Source organism: Pelecanus crispus, chromosome 5, assembly GCF_030463565.1.
Source record: "Pelecanus crispus isolate bPelCri1 chromosome 5, bPelCri1.pri, whole genome shotgun sequence".
Lineage (NCBI taxonomy): Eukaryota > Metazoa > Chordata > Aves > Pelecaniformes > Pelecanidae > Pelecanus > Pelecanus crispus.
In genome coordinates, this window is record NC_134647.1 from 62,333,912 (window position 1) to 62,349,994 (window position 16,083).

Genomic DNA, 16,083 nt, shown 5'->3' on the forward strand with positions numbered 1-16,083 from the left:
CACAGTCAACTACAAATCTGATTCATCCCATTTTTTCTTCCATACTAGCAACTTCTGAAATGAAATTTCTGTCTGTCCATCCAATAAAAAAAATTAAGAAAAAAAAAAATTAAAACTAAAGGAAAAGCCTTTGGCATTCTTCAGATGCACAGATGTTTCCTACCAACTACTAGCTGAGACCACTTCCATTAAAATATTTTACTTCATATATTTTAAGAGGCAATTATGACAACATTTTTGTATTCTGAAAAACTGATTTGTAACAAGAGATTTTGAAAACCTGATTTAGAAGAACATTTAAGCTTTCTTATTCCAGGATTTTTCTTTTAGCCAAAGCAGATGTTACTGTTTCTTTATACAGTTGCTATTTCGTTTCCTTCAGTAGTTGATATTTTGCTTGTTGGGAAAATATTTGCATTATTCTAGATTTCAGGCTGAAATGATCACCAATTTTTTAAAAAAAATGAAAGAATACTTTAGAACATGCTGCAATTTCCTCAGAAATCAAGTGCTATTATGTTAGGCAAAAGTGGTAACACCAGCATTTTCCTCAAACTTCTCGTTGTAATTTTTTTCCTAGTTATTTAAAACTCTTCAAACCTTTAATTATGTGGGGTGATACTTCCAACACTCAGTGTCTGCCTCATGTTGCATACTTTAGAAAGTTTTGATCAAATTCAATCACTTCAAAAGAGTGCAATTAATAAGGAGCACACTGTTCAGTAACCTCTACTTGCAGCATCCCCATGCGTCAGAGCACAGGCTTAACCATTTCACAGGGATGAGCTTTGTGTCACTGTTCTTTCGTGTGCATCACCACGAAAATTCTGGCTCTTCCGTCCAAATTGTTCAACACTGAAGTTGCAAGAAGAATTGCAAAACTGGAAATTCCAGAACATAGGGATGTATGAGAGTCCCAGGCCATTCAAAGCATGGTCAAAGGAATCCCAACCTGGTTACATCCAGCCTCACTGAGAAAATGACTATTGCTCTGCACACAGCTGGTAATTTGAGAAATTATAGCAACTGAAAATTGTGTCTTGATGTCAAAAGTCAACATTTTTATCTAAAGATGCAATAACTGGTAACATTTCAACAGCCTCTGGCCCAGCCAGACATTCAATCTTTGCTAAAGAGGAGGCTGGCAACTGCAATTAATATTGCTCTTCTAATAAGATTTGAAAATTTGGGGGTAAAAGGCAGTTCCTCACCTTTGCAGCAGTGAAGGAGAAGAATGTATTTGAAATATTTGAGTTCTTTTTAAAACAGATAATTCTGTTGGCCACAGATGATTATGTACTACCTTATGTATCTTTTTTCCAGAAATAAAATATTTAGGTATTACCAGTACAGCGTTCTTTCAAACTAACCTTATGTTAGGGTGGAAGAATATGATGCCTTTGCTTCTTCCAAGGCAAAGAAGTCAAAACAACAGCATGATGTAGACATGAAATGACCTTTTAATGCCACAAGACGTCAGCCTATAAAATGCTGTGAGTCACAGGAGTGGCCTAATATTTCTGCAAGGTTTCCCATTTTGTTCATATGATGCACTTTACTCAGGCAAAAAATGCGCTCCTTTCTGTGGATGGCAAAGCAGACTTTTCTTCTGGGCAGAAGAAATGCCAGCTTTCAAGAAAAAGATGTCCTGCCGGTCCTATATTCTTCTCCCATGAGCAAGATCACACACTGGAGACTTGACCTTGCTGCCACTGCTGCTCCCAGCCGCGGAACTCCCACCGGCAAGGCAGCACTGCCACGCTGAGCGTCAGAGAGGCTTGCGGAGGCTGCCTGGATCGTCCAGCGTCTGCGTGCAGACATGACGCCTCTGTATGGAGCTGCTACAGCCCTGTTTCAGCCATGCAACAACGTGATGGCCATGGTAATGTGCCCCTCACTGTACATGGTCCCTAGACTCACCTCTCCAGTAGGAAGAAATCTTCAACCTCACCAACTTTTTATAGCACTGTCAGGCAAACAGGGGCTTTCAGGTAACAGAATTTTGAGTCTATTTGCGTGTTTTCTTTCATTTCTATAAACTGCTGTACAAAAATAAAGGTAAGGATTTTCAAAGATGAATAGCAGATTAAGAGGATATATGACTTACTATGGCCGTACCGAATCATTAAATTACCACCCAGCTACATGAATCCCCAAAGCATAAACAGTACAGAGGAGTTTTAAAACTCTTATCTTTCAGGATTACCTTACTGAAAAGCTAAAGGGCACCTGTATTCCTGTAGTAAAACAGCAGTATTAAATTACTAGATGGATTTTACAGCAGGGATTACTCTCCCTGCAAAATTTAAAGCAATATATCAACATCTTTCTTACAGTTCAAAGAATATAACGATAAAAAAGAAAAAGGTATCTCCTTTTCACTTTGTCCTCGTCACCCCAGTACAGAGATCAAAGAATCCCACTTTACAAAAGTAACAGAGTATTTCCTTGGGGCCTTCAGTACAACCATATACTCACCTGCAATTTTTGTATAGTTAAATATACATGCATTTATCTTCTATTAATATAATAAACATTTCTATTGACTAAATGGAGCCCGATTAACCTTAATTGCTGATAGACAAACTGTTAAGTTTGGATCAGAAATTAAACACTTGGATACCCTTATATTTCATCAGAAAGGAACGTCTACTACAGCGCATGAATTCCACGTAAACCTGTAGTAATGGCAACACCAGGCCAGCTGATAAATCAGACTAGTCAAACACATACCAAGAAGTCTACACAGCTTGTCCAACACAGTCAGCCTCTTACTTGTGTATTTTTTTAAATAATTCCAAATTCTTTTATAAATGTGACAAGCCTATTTACTAGCCTTTTAACTGAACAAGATGCAATAAATTTTCATATATTGTCTAGATATTTTAAGATCACTGTAGACCATTATGCTACCAAATTACTTCTAGGTTTAGAGCTTGGCATTATGCAGTTAATTGCTCCACAAAAACTTCATTGTTCCTAAGGCAGAAGCTACACACAGTTATGAGAATTACACTATGAAATAGCAAGCCTTCGCTATTTCAACGGTTTATTATTAATCCTGGATGCAGAATTACATACTAAGAACCAACCAGATTACAACGGCAAAACCCATCTTCACATCAGGCTAAAAGAAGCATCCCAGATTTCTGCACTCTGTTCTTCAGACACCCTATGCCATTACCCGACATTAACACTTGCAGAGAAGCAGGTAAATGTTTATGTACTGTTCTGGTAGCAGCTGCATCGGGAGAAACCACGGAGTGCAGACAATGAAAGTACATACATATGCAAATAGAACAATCCTTTCCCACATTCACTCTACACAAGTATTTTTAATGAGGTCAAAGGAAGTAATGTAATTCATTCTATATCTATAAGCAGATCCCAAGTAAGTACAGGAAACAAATTCCCTTTTTTGAAGCCTCAGTAGATATCCTCCTTCCAGGGGACCTCCAGAAATGAGGTGGTGCTACTCTGCAGGACACAAGAACCCACAGATTCCTTATTACCCATCATGAAAAGAGCCTCTCAGAAAGACTCTCGCTGCTACCACTACCACTTATTTTGGGTGAGTTTTGCCAACTTTCTTCAAGAATCACCAGACACACTGCAGAGACAAGCATTGATCGTTACACGGCTATACAACAGGAAAACCACATGCTTTTTTTCAGCAGATAGGGTGGACAGAATACACTTGCCCTTCCTACTGACAAATATGCTCAGGGTTTGGTAAGAGCCTTAACCGTGCAACGTGCCTACCGCGGGGCTTCCTGGGACATGGACAGAAAGGAGACCAGGGAACAGGATGCTGCCAGCTCTCCACATGTGGGCTTTCAGATCCCTTCCCCCAGAGCTGAGTCACTCAGATCATACATTTTAAACCTTAGCTTCCCAGTTACTATAACAACTTAATGGATTTCTTCTTGATGTTATTAATTACATTCAGTTTAATCTGTTCATACAGGATTTGGGGGGAGGCACTATAAGATAGCTTCTCTTCTCCTTTCAAAAGGCTTTTACATTCCTAACTCGCTCCAACACTCAGGTGCTCCCCCCCATAAATCTCCTTCCACTGAGATAAGGAAATGCTCATATTCCTTCCTTTGAGAACTCAGAATAGAAGGAAATGATTTGTTCCTGAAACCAAATAAGATGCCCAAAATAAATCTGCGAAAGATGTACCCTCAGCTGTTTTTCTACAATAAACATGGTGCACAGAACAGCTTGTAACCTGGCTGAAAGTGGCATTTATAATACATCCCCGAAGAGAAAGACTGAGCACTTCGCAAGCAAAACTACTGAGAGCCCAAGCGCAGAAGCAGTCAGAATCTAATTTATTAGGTCTACATTTCACGGCCTCAGGGTACAAACAGGCAGACCTCTGCTGCTGTAAATGTCAGGAAAATGCAAGAAACTCGAGGCAAATCCCAAGGCCCAGCAGCGTTGCAGTGTGCAGAACTAGCCCCCTTCATTTAAACTTGTATCAGCTTTGGAGGCAGGTATCAGAAGCGCCACCTCTACCCAACAGCACAGAAACAGAGGAGAAAAGCAAGGACTTTGCTTCCCTTGGCAGCAAAGGGAAGGACGCAGGACAGGGAGGACGGGCAAGCTTCCTCAGCTGCCTCAGCAGGACACCTGCCTGCTCCATTCACGCAGGTATTAAACAGCGCCGACCTCCTGCCACTTCAGACCTGCGCAGCATTTAATTAATGGAGGAAGGCTCCAAACACCAAAGTCCTTCTACTTCCAAAGGACAGTGGGAGCCTGGCATGCCACAAAAATCAGTAAGTCAAGATCTGTAGAGGGGCACTTGCAGCATGTCAGTGTTCACTGTATGTTGCTGTACGTCCATCCAGAGGCAGATGTTAGCTGCCGGCTATTTTCCTTCCTCCGCAGCTTGGCGCAAGGGGACCCACCACACAGCATCCCTCCCGCAGGCAGAGGCTTCTCAGCACCCAGCTGAGTTAGCCAGGCTTGGGAAACAGCCTGTGTATCCTTACAAATGACTGCAGGTCTCTGCAATAGAAGTTTTGGCAGATACCCAGAGAGTTAATAAATGAAAATTACAATATCACCTTATACATTTATTTTTGCAAAAATGCCTACTGCCTTAGTCCTACTTAAAAGGGCCAAACCATAAGTATGGGGACAACTGGGTGCAATGGAGAACCTGAACTTCTTACAGCCTGAACGACTTGGGAGTGAAGCATTCCCACTAGTTTCTCCATTTAGATTTATCCATTTTAGCTGTAGAGTGTGGAACTGCACTCATCTGCAGAACCATAGCCACACAGCACTCAGGATAATTTTAACCCCAAAGACATATGGAGAACACTCCTTTCACCCTCCTCTGCAGTAAAAGCAAAGATGAACTGATCCTATAGACTTCCAACAGGGAAAAAATCTTCTCCAGATATTTTAAATTAAAAAAAAAAAAATCACAGAAACCATAATAATAGTTCTTTATATTTACAGTTTAAAAACATGCACTACATTTCAGTCACCAAGTATGCAGTGATAACTACAAGAACACAGGGGGAACAATTTTATGCTGCTTGCAAATTTTATTTCAAATGACTAATTTCTATGAATTTAATTACTCTGATTATAAAGTACAGTTGTTAGACACCTACAAGTACCCTTTTAAAACCTATCACTGCAACCATACTTAAAAAAAAATAATGGAAGTATATGTCTGAAGTGAAAAACAGCGTGAAGCAGCTGTGCGTGCCCCATGACTGCAACTTCACGGCATTAATCCAGGTGTAGCTTGTTTGCTCCCAAAGACACAATATCAATAATGCAAACCAAAATAGGTTTGGTTTCCTGAAAAGCATAAAGCTTTCTTGAAGAAAACGTGTTTTATACAACCACAAAGTAACTGGCACAAATGTAGAAATAGAATGAATGTGCTCTGGATTGAAAGTACTCTGGCACAATGAAGGGAATAATTGCCAAACGCATGTGTATTTATCCTGAAGTACTGGAGATGGGACTACCATGGCTCTGGGAAGAAGCAGGTAGACCTTAAGATTGGTTTATAATTATGACTTGTGTTTTCCCAAATCCACAGCTAATCTGCAGACTGGAAAGATCCCCTGCACTGCTCAGTGCACACTATAAGGTATTGAACAGAAGTTCAACAGCGCTGCAGGTGTGGCAAACCAGTGCCTTCAGAACCAGACGATGTACAGATGCCTCCGCACAGCAATCGCCCACTTGCATTGCCACATCAATCCACTCTTTTTACCTGGCTGGGATCCATGTCTTAAAAAGAGCACTGAAAAACAAATTTAAAGCTCTGCAACTGCCCAGCCTACTCCATGCAAGTAAACTTTAAAAAGTTGAGCCTGGACCCGACAGCGCTGCCGCTCTGACGTAGAGGCATTCCATTTCAGTTCACCATTTCCTTACTGTTTTTACACTGTTATACTGGAAAGCAAGTGCTGGTGCCTACAAATATGCAGGTCTTTGATCCATTAGGCAGCCACAAGACCTACCAAATAAAGAAGCAATTAGACATCTCTGCAGAGTAAAATGGAAAAAGCAATAACTGCTACAGGGATTGCACCATATTGCAGTCTAATCATATAGTGAATTATAAGAAGGGAGAAGGGTATTTTTTTGTTGGGGACTGGTTGCAAATGCTTTCTCTGATGCATTCAACCCCAGCATAGAAAAGAAATTTCCTAAAATATGAGTGCTACAGGAGGAACATCACTACCACTACCCTAAGGTGAAGCAGAAGAGGAGCTCATGCGTTGCTGCTGGTGAAGAGGCACGTGGAAGCATACACAAGCATGTGCCATTCCACGAAGAGGAGTTTGGAAGATGTTTCCTGCTTGCTCTTTGTTTTATAAATAAAACAATGGCACTCACAAAAAAAAATGCAGCTAGCATCAATTCCTCCTAGTAAGAAGAGCGACTAGCAAACTCCACAACAGTAATACCTCAGGTCAAAGAAGAGAAGCAATATTTAATCTACAAAAATCCATCAAATATTTCTACTGATGTGGACAAAGTCAATAAGAATTTGCTTAGGGCTAAGTTACTAATTTTTATCATAAAGCTTCTCTATTTTTACATGAGCCTAAACAAATACCTTATCTTTTGCTTATCAAGTACTTCCTAACTTTTACTACACACAACTGAATTGAGGAATTAATTTCAAGTATGTTGCATGACAGGAGTCTTGCACCAGAACAGTACTAGTCTTGTAGAGACTATGTAGACTGGTACTTGCACAAAATATTTTTTACACTGATAGCGGATGATTAAGAAACAAGCAAAGATGCTAAAGAATGTATCTTTCTACTTTCTTCTAGTTAGCTACTTCCCTGTGACCTGATTATTTTTCCTTTTTTAAAAATATATGTTTTTCTGTGAATGTGCCAATAGGCTCCAGAAGAAAACTAACCATTAGGTAAACAAGTATTTATTTTTATAGTTCTTATGCCTGACTTCATTTGCACACTGCCTTGTTCTTGCTTTTCTGAAAAGAGGCATTTAAAGTCTTCAATTTATATTTGAATTGATTCATCAGTGACCCACACGCAGCTTGAAAAAAAAAAATGGTCCTTTGGCTCCTCCAAGAATTACAGAAATGAATAAAAATGAATGAGAAACGTGAAAAAGCACACAGGCCCAATTCAGCTACAGAACAGGGGAAACATTGGACACATGGCAAGTAACACAACAAACCTTTAACAGTATAGACAGGGGATTTAAGGATACCAAAACATTATGCATATGCTGAAAGCAAACAAAAAGCTCAGAATAGGAAAAGAAGATCACCAGCTTCGTAAAAGGGCCAGGCTTCCATTCATCCTGCTTTTCCAAGTATTTATCTTTTGTTAATGGTTTTCATCCAAAGGTCTGTAAGTTACACATACACATAATTCATCAGGAAAGTGCAGTGAAGAGGGGTTACAATAGAAATTTCTGGATGAATTCTAGAAAGGAAATGCAAAATTGAGACAGGGAAAAGAAAGTGTGCGGGGCGAACAAAACAAAACCAACCGAGGCATATTCACTTCTCCCAACCCTGCATACCTGCAAAAAAACAGTGGGGAAGGGTATCCTAAGACCTATTACTGCAGAGTATTAATTGTTACGATAGCAGTAGACCATTTGCCTACAGCTTCTTGATGATGTACCTCTTTCTGGAGTGTCTCAAGCAAGAATCTGTCATTAAATCCTCAGGTTTAGCAGGCAAGGATGCTGCGACCTTCCAACTCTGTTCTTTTTTGCAATGTACCTCACCACTAAGGCTCCCTGGAGAAGCCTCTATACCTTTCAAGGATTACAATGCTGGGATAAGTTTCCTGCTCTCCTTTGAGGATCCCAAAAGATATACCCTAGATACCCTGAGAGTTTTCTCCAGTGGGAAAAGGAGCACTTCTGGAAGAAGTGGTGATATGAATCCAAGCTCTCAAAATAACCCTTCTACTTCTAAATGTTCTTTGTGTCCCATGTTATTGTGAACCCAAAACACCACTAGCCATTCTCAGATGAAAAATGGAGAATCTTGTGCTATTTCAGTGACAATTTTCCAAGCTGATGCCTACAGCAATTGCAAATGTTATACATGGACACCTTTTCTTCAAGTGGTATGACCAAAATAGGCAGCAGTGGGTTTAGCTCTTGCAGCACACACAGGCACTGTGAGATTTATGATTAGTATTCCTGAGCACACTGTGCATCCTGAGAACATGATTTTCTTTGAACAGAATCCCATCAAACAGAGCAGCTTCACCCTGAAGGTTTCCATATGTTTTATACTTATTTTCTTCTCAAGAGCTCTTGTGAGGTTGGATCATTTTCTGTTTCTTATTTGGGCTTGTAGTTTCAGAAATGGTTACTACCAAGGATTAATCATTTTGGATTCCTCTCTTCCTGAAGTTCCTGTTTTCACTATTTATAAGCACTCTTGAAAGTATCCCTGTTGCAAGGAGCTCCACTCCAGATTTGTCTTTCACATTTAACAAGTGCTCCGGCAATTTCAGAAGATTTTTTTGGTACTGTTTATTCAAGTGGTATGCAGTCTATTGCTTCCTCGAGCAATTACTGAATTACAAAAGTATGAATGAAACAAAAATCAATTGCAAGAATTTATTTTTCAACCTGAGCATAGTACTGTTCCTTCAACCAATGCTCTGAAATAATTTTTCACTTGGTGACCATCTTGCAGGCAGAAAGCATCCAATCCACATCAATTTGCATGACTCAGATGTTAAGCTTTGTTTAGCAACAAGGTTAGAGAAGGTTCTCCCCCATCAAGGGAAATTTCTCCCCTTTTTCCTTGACATTTCATAGTTTACATCCCAAAACTGACTCTTACATGTCAGTGAGGAAACACTGTGGCTCCAACTCCCAGACTTCTTGTATGCTGTAGACAGTCACTTTATCTGGATTAGTTTCCAGAAGAAACACTGTTTCTTGTGTGCGTCAGTGGCACCTGAGTTCACGCAGGACCCCAGGCAAAAACAAAAATGAAAATATCATGGTTATTTATTCTAGCAAAAGAAAGGGTCAACTTCTTGTTTACAAGTTTAGAAACACTGTTATAAAAGAAAAACATCTAAAAGAATACTGAGGAGAAAATCCTTGCATTAAGCTCTCACTCTAGCTATCTTTGCAGCTTCCCTGAGGTATCTTTGTCTGTAAAAAAAACATGCAATGACCTCAGCAGAATATTGTCTCTAAAACATTGCCAACAGGTCGGGTTTCCTTCTGAGTTTAGGAGAGCAGAGATGACTTCTCTTCCAGACATGACTTACAAAGCCACCCTATGGCATCAGCTTGTTAGCTGCTCCCCACTCCACCATGCTTGCCCAGCTCTCTGTAGTCCTCATACTGTTTCCTTGAATTTATTTTAGATGACCCCTCTTTCCCCTTTTCTCTCTTCCTACTCCTTTACTTGTAAAACAGAGCTTCTGCTCTGTGCACTTTTACATTCTTTGAATATCTTGTGCAAAATAATTCTCATTGCAAACACCACACCCATAATCCTTGTCCTAGTCCATGCAAGTTGAAAAGTATTTGATAAAAAAAGGTATTAGTACCTGCTGCTTGGTTATCCTTTTAGTCAACCTTTTATTACCTGTTATGTATTAACTATAGTCGTTCTAGTTCTGCCACTGCTCACTAACACTTCGTGCTTGGAAGGCATACATTTTACCACAAATAGCTACTGTTCCCTGCAAAATCTTCTGCTTATAATCAGGTCAAAAGTAGGGTATTATCAGCTGTGCTGCAAATAATTAGAGAGCAAATGAGTACCTATTAACTGTTTAGCAGCTAAGTCAGGTCAGTTTAATGTTCTCAACAGGCAGCTGTTTGCAAATGAAGTGTATTTCAGCAAATGACATTCAAATACTTCTCAAAAATGTCATCTAATAGTTTCCATGCTCGTACTCCCATTGAAACAGAGCCTAGACCTTCAACATAACGCAAAACCACTGAGGAGGCTCTCCATCCTCTTCTAGGCATCACTTACGATACTCCAAGAAACAAAGAGAACATCAGTCACCTCAACTTCTCTGACACATTGCAAAGGATCCTGGTGGCTTTCACTGCTTCTCTGTTATCATATGTTAAATGAGTTTCTGATAAAGTGCATCATACACTGAAACAGTGCAATTTCATCAAATTACCTACAGCCCATAAGAAAACAGAACTGCTATAAGATTTCTTGGTGAACCAACAGCAAAATCACAGAGGTTTTCAACCACCTGAGAAGGAAAGATTCTCTGAATTAACTAGTGTTTCAATTATAAAAAGAAACTTAAGAAGACTCAAGTCAGCTCAGTGCTTTCATTTTCAGAAAATGGAATACAAAGAGAGGGAAAAATACCTCTGAAGAGTAGTAATAAGGATTTAAAGTCTTCAATGACACAGAAATTCATAAAGCTTGCAGCTGTTTTCGATCAAGTTCATCTTCCCTGTAAGTGCCCAGACAAGACATTCCTTGGGCTCTAGCTTCCCGAAGATGGCCTCCACAGCCTGGTCTGAAGGAGCCTCTAGCGTAGGGCACAAAAGGCACTGACACACTATGTTTAACGTTGGATAGTGAACATCCCACGGGAGTAGGACTGCTCTAGTTAAACCTGTGATTTGGGACTCTGTGAGGAACATCTATGTTTATTCCTAAGGCTAAAGCCAGTGAGGCATGGGACAAATGGCTTGGTTTACTGGCAAGGAAGGGTAAATATGGCTACACCAAGGGTTGGATGGAACCCTTCACGGAGTGAAGGCTTGAAAAATCTTAGAGCTGACTCCACTTGCAGGGACAGGAAAGCAGTCCCTATATTGCTGCTGGCAAGGGTGACTGCCTAACAAGAAACATCTAAGCACGGCAAGTTTTAATGGAAGCCTGGATCTTAACTCCAGCTCAACAAGGCTGCTCATCTTCAGAGCCCATCAAAAGACATTTGCCTATTTGCCTCCAGCCATCACAGTTTAAGGTCCATAATTTAGCATATTTCTTAGTGTATTAGCTGCTCCCATTTCCAAATCCAAGCTCAGAAACTCAGCCTAGCCCTATCTGTGGCTTTAACCACCATCTAGTCAAGACTTGTCCTTTGAGGCATTTCCCCCTGTTAGTATCAGCCCTTAGTGGTGTTACAGAAAGAAACGGTCATCAATCCACAGCTTGCCAATCCCTAACCCTAATTTTAGTCACACTGCTACATGTAGCACTTCTACACATGGGGAAAAACACCTAAGCTCATGACAGATCTCATCCCTTTCCCAGTGGCTTTTTATGCTATGTTGCACTGAACTCTCAGCTACTTGCACCCCACCAGAATCTACTGTAACTTCACCTAAGCCAACAGTAACTCCATATCACCCACCCACGTCATCCTGAGCCCAAACACCAAATCCAGTCCAGCTTCATTTCACTGTCCCACAGCCCATCATAAACCTTTTGTTTGTGCTAGCATCAACTCTTACCCATCTCTCAACTCTAATGATTTAACAGTACAGATGTTCAGCCCATAAGGTACCAAGCTTTATAATTCTACCCCAAATAAGCTACCTTTTTTTCCTATATAAAATAACTCACTCTGTACAATACCTTTGGTCCATACTGTCCCAATTCCCAACCTACATTTTCAGTACCACCAAGACTGTCCTTACTTCTTCCAGGCCCTGAACCTGCCCAGACCCCTCCAGATCCTGTGTCTCCGCTTATCTCAGCCTGGTTTCATGGCTCCCCTGCCAACAGTAAGCGACCCTGGTTGCCTTCATGGAAATGTATTACACCTCCCCCCATAATGGGACATCTTCCCTCCCCTCTCTCTGCCTGCTGGCCACCTCTCAGCAGGTGAAAGGCATAGGTTGAAGGATGCAGTCAAATGCCATCACATGCACAAAGCCCCTGACACAGCTTTTGGTTCCACTTGCCTCCTCGTTCCCCATTGGCAAAAATATATATAACATTCTTTGCTTGGCTTCCAAAGAGGAGAGAACATTCAGGAAAGAGAGATGGATGAAGGCGAGGAAAAAAAATCCCACAAACCATACACACAAAAAACCCACACAGACAGAAAGAACAGGGAGAAGCAGACAACTACAGGGCAATTTTCTGGATCTTCTTCCCCTGACTTATTAATAAAAAAAGTGTATTGTTAAGTGCATAAACATATGAAAGTACGAAACTCAGATTGCACATGTGCACTCACAAAATTACACTTTTTAAGCATCTGAATAGCCACAGATCTAATCCATCGTCATCCGCTAATCTATTTTCTCATCACTGACAGTAACGCCAGATGCTTCAACAGAAAGTGCAAGAAATTCCACTGTAGGCAGACGTAGAATAATCTGTTCTCCTAGAAAGTTGCCTCCAAGCCTTGTTTCTCAGAGACTGGCTTAAGCTATGAAGGGTAAACATTTACATCTTTTCTACAGCTCCCCAAAATTGTCTTTTTAGTATCTGAAAAGTTTTTCATACTTCTGGATACTTCTGTGATTTACAGAAGTTATTTTGGATCTAGACAAGTTCTGTGCTTCAAGAATGCTCTGGCAAATAGTCCCTCAGTCTAATTATACATCTAATTAAAAAAAAAAAAATTAAGAGTCTTAAATTTTTCAATTTCACTGCATACCTACTTGCTCTTATACTGTATGACCAGGAAAAAGCTTCTCTATACCATTCATCATACTTGCTCTAATATGTTAACTTGAACCTTAACTCTTAAACTACTTGAGATGTAATGGCATGTAGGGCTTACAGACAAAGAGAATCAATGGCATTTTACACTCACAGAATGGCACTAACAGAAAAGAGAAACAGGCCTTTCATGCATTTTTTTTAGCAAGCAACGTGATACTATCAATTTGACCTTTTTTTGTAAAAACAAGTTTCTAAAGCTGAAAAATATTTTCATAATTAAAGAAATTAAGCTAAAATGTTTTACCTAAACCAGCTAAATAACCATTCCTCTGCATTGCCTGAAACCAAAACACTGCAGCAGCAAGAATCTGAAAGTGAAGCTGACAAATTATTTTAATTCTCTAAACTAAGAGAAATATGGGGGGGGGGATGACACGGACAAGAGCATGACTAATAATATCAGATTAATATTCTTTTTCTTAAAAAGCAATATTTAATGTATGTAGACACACATTCGTTTACAATAGCCTTCAAGTTTAGGGGAGTTCTTTCACATCATCATTCATTCTACGCCTTTCTAATATTTTTTTCCATCTGCTAAGGCTATATTTATCCTACTGCCATAACTATACAATTTAACTTACCAATGGAACTAGTGTAAAGATTTACATGCTTTATTTTCTGCATAATAGGCATTTAATTTAAACAAATAAAGGTATGTCTACACACCATCTTGTCACTGTTTTTCTCAATGCTTAAGAACTACGCACATCTATACCAGGGATAGCTTGCGCCACTTGGATCACTCCAGGGCAGGGTGGTTTGGGTAAAACAAAGCATCCCAACTGGTCCAGCTTGTCAGCACTTAAAATTGCCATTTTAGGAATTATTTTACAAATCTATCCATGGCGATCCATTTCAAATATGGAAATTCAAGATAGTTGATTGTAACAACTTTTTAAACAAGACTACTGTTCACAGAGACGATTAGTCAGCTAATCTTTTATAAGCTTCCTGATACATAAGTCAGACTCTTGAGTAAGGATTTGAATACTGAATAAGGAGAGGCCTTCATGTGAGTTGGAAAGAGCTAGGAAGTAAGTACAGGGGTGGTTGGGGAAGAATAGGAAGGTCTGGGACACAAAGCTGACAGCGCTGGCCAAACAGAGGGGCCGGTGATCGCCCAGAAAAGTGAGAGGAAAGACAACAAACAAAGCAGCATAACTCTCTGTAGCACTTTCACGGTACTCCAGAGCAGCAAGAGAGGAAGCAGCAGAAGGATCTAATGATTATCTTCAGCATGCTCAGACCAACAGGTATGGAAAATGGTTTGGACAGCGAGATTTTCATCAAATATACAAAGGCACATACTGGTACAAAAGTAACTGCAAAGAAGGAAACTGCAGTAACCAGAAGGCACAAAGATCAATGAAGAGTTTTCACAACCTAGCTAGGAAGAGGAGAGGCTGGATTTGCAGAAAGTAGCACCCTATTTACTACCAGAAAATGAGAAAAGGGTCCTACCTACAAATATCAAAATAGCGTGGGATCAGGATTTGGTATACCACTTATCTCCACGACACACAGCAGATTTCGCTTGAATTTTTGCGCCTGGCTGCAAATTCAACCTGAATATCTTTTTGGAAGAAGCAGCCAACAAGGCTGAATCTTGTATTTTACTTCAGGTTCACGTTTAAGCATTACATTAGAAACGGTTTACTGGAAACCAAAACATCCAAAGATGAGAATAAAGTAAGATATAGGTGTACCTGGAGTATCAGAGCAGGCACATGGAAACATATTAAAATAGATGACAAAAGAGCAGATAATTACAATGAATAATCTGCTATATGCAGCCAGTATACTTAATAGCGTACCAGAAAAGCACCCATTGTACTAAAGAGCTTTACATTCTGGATGATTTATAAATCAGAGATTTGTTTACAATCTGGCCACTGTCTCTGGAGCCGGTAGTGGGGGACACAGCACACCAGCATCTCTCGCAAAGTGGTATAAAAAGTTCTCTTTCATTGGATTTAAAAATGTGCAAATGCAATTATTCAGCTTATTTACTGCTGCTGCTTCTGGACATCAGAATTTCAGAGGAAAAAAAATAAAAAGCATTGTATGAATTGTGCTGTTAAGACAACTTGAAATCTATCAGGAATTCTCTCTTCAGTGTAGGTGACTTCTTGGGATAATTTTCTATTGCAGCAGATGCTGAGCACCACACAAAACAACTCCTTACCTCCGTAGCTACATTCCACTCTGAGAGACCTGGAGTAAATAGCTCATTGACTATCAGAGCCGATTTATCACTCCTCAGCTTTCAGCCAAGGAGGTGAAAGAAGCATCCCTCTCTGCTCTCTTGCACAGCACCCCATGGGCTTGTAGGCAGCTCTTGCCTCGGAGCTGGTGTAGAGCTACGCAGAGGAAACGCTCAACTTCCAGATCCTCTCTAAACTCACAACTCCCACCAGGCACCGAACTGAGAAAAGGAGAATCAGAAAAACAAACTGACTCAAACCACATGTTAGCGAACATGATGCATCGCAGTAAAGCCTAGATGGGAAAATGTCACAGAGAAATTAATATTGGGAGTGTTGACCCGACAAGAAGTTACAAGGACCCAAGGCTGCAGATCACTTTGGAGGTACAGCTGATGGCCTGACCCATTTCAGAGGCAGAGCACGGCACAGCATCCCCCAGCCCACCGCCGGCAGCACCGCGCAGGGAGAATACGACGCCTGGACACGCGTTTAAATGAAACGCAAGGCGGCCTTAAGAGGTCCGAAGTAAAATGAGTAATTCCAACAGAAATTTGGGGAAAGATCCAAGAAAATAATTTTAAAAAACAACAATTAAAGTACACCTCGCTCTTTGGAAAACCACAACCCCTTTTCTTTTTTTTTTTTTACACTATCAGTTCCTAATGCCATGTGATTCGGTATGACAAAACT